We start from the raw sequence: 1,773 nt of genomic DNA, 5'->3' as shown, positions 1-1,773 counted from the left end.
TAGTAAAGACGGGTATGTGTAATGCATGACCTTACTTGCTCTCCCATGTCTATGCAGACATCACTAATCACTCAAGAGTGTTTATTCTGCTAAATTGCGACATTGGCTAGTAATCCTTCTCAACTCTGTGCTAGACCTATCACCTGAGGCTCAAGATAGCATCTTACACATCTTGACATTCTACTATGTTGCCTGTCCGGAAGCTGAATGAACCCACAATAGAAAGATTACTTCTCCTTTGATCTGAGGATTTTAAAACATAAGGAATATTCTCCATTCATGCACTCATTTATTTGCTTTTAAATTAAAAATAACTATGAATTATGCAGTCAAGTTCCTCACATGTGGAAAAATCATAGTGGTCACATCTGGAGTGCAATGGATGAGTCTTGCCCAGGGAAAACCACCTTGGTGATCAGGGTATCTCCCCTGCTGGGTAAGTGTTATTCAGTCAATTCTAAGCTGCACGTCTCCTGCCAATTCCCATGCACATTTTAACATTTCTGACTTGGGGATGTGTCTTGCAGTCAATGTGGTGTTTTATTTTCCCTCTTCTGAGCAATCTCTTTTGAATTGATGGTACATTGTTCAGTTGACAGCATCTTAGAATGGACAAAATATATCCATTTGTGTATTTATGTATGTATTTGCAAAGTCAATATTTGTATGTAGCTACTGGGTACTAAGCAGTTAGCCCACATTAATGAACATGGCCCAGACTCAGTATTCGAAGATAGGGTTTCTCAACCTAGGCATGATTGAGACTTGGGGCTAGATAATAATGTTTTTTGGTGGGGCACTGTCCAGTGCATTGTAGGATGTTTAGCAGAATTCCTGGTCTACACATATTGTTGCCAGGGGCACCTTCACCCCAGTTATGACAACTAAAATGTCCCAGACATTGCCAAACCCTGGGTAGGGGGCGAGGGGCATAGGGAAGAGTGAAGAATCATCCCCAAGTGAGAACCGCTGCTCTAGAAGTTAGCTTTTTGTCTCTGTCTTATATCACTCATCCATGGAGTAGAGATTTTACTAAATATGAGTCAAAGCAACTCTATTTTTTACCCATGTACCTTGGGAATTGAATGATACCTACGATTTTTAGGGTACTTGGTATGCACTGGAAACAGGATTATGCCCTTGACTCGTTGAATTCAGGTAATGAAATGCAGAGTGTCAGGAGGGATTATAGTTGGCCTCCAGCAGCCCCCATCTGAATTTAAACTCCCGGCTTGTGACTGCTAGCTGTCTGTTACCACAGGTGAGGCACTATCCTCCCTATGCCTCAATTTCTCCATCTGTAAAATGGAAGTGCTGTAAGAACTATACAATGAAAACATTAAAATATATAGAACCATGTAGGATACATAAGAAATACTCATAAAGCACAGTTATTATTCTTAAAATCAATGATATTGGCATCATTATTTCACGTATCAAATGAGGACATCGAAATCAGGGCAGTCAAGAAAAGTGTCCGCCGAGATCACGCAAGCAGCTGAGTGGCAGAGCTGAGATTCAAACACTGTTATGACCGAGTTAGAAGCCGATGGCAAAACTCAGGAGCATGTAGCTCTCCTGGGTGGGGCTTTGGCATCAGCAGGCAGCTGGAGTCTAGGCTAGGCTAGGCTGGTGCACACTGTCTTATTCTATCAGGGTCGCTGAGGGTCGTGGGTTAGAACACCCGGGGCGGCCCTGTGAAGCAAGGTAATGGAAAAACACCATGGACTGTGACAAGAGTAAATGAGAAGTACACAGAAAGAAAGTGGAAAA

The 1,773-nt window shown here is 42.3% G+C and overlaps 1 pseudogene; it reads right to left on the bottom strand.

Moving 5' to 3' along the window:
• Positions 1-296: 296 nt before the first annotated feature.
• Positions 297-444, bottom strand: LOC118148734 (U1 spliceosomal RNA; annotated as a pseudogene).
• Between the last annotated feature and the right edge of the window lie 1,329 nt (positions 445-1,773).

This window comes from Callithrix jacchus, chromosome 16, assembly GCF_049354715.1.
Source record: "Callithrix jacchus isolate 240 chromosome 16, calJac240_pri, whole genome shotgun sequence".
In the NCBI taxonomy this organism is placed as follows: domain Eukaryota; kingdom Metazoa; phylum Chordata; class Mammalia; order Primates; family Cebidae; genus Callithrix; species Callithrix jacchus.
The sequence above is the reverse complement of the archived record's forward strand: the minus strand, read 5'-3'. Positions and strand labels throughout refer to the sequence as shown.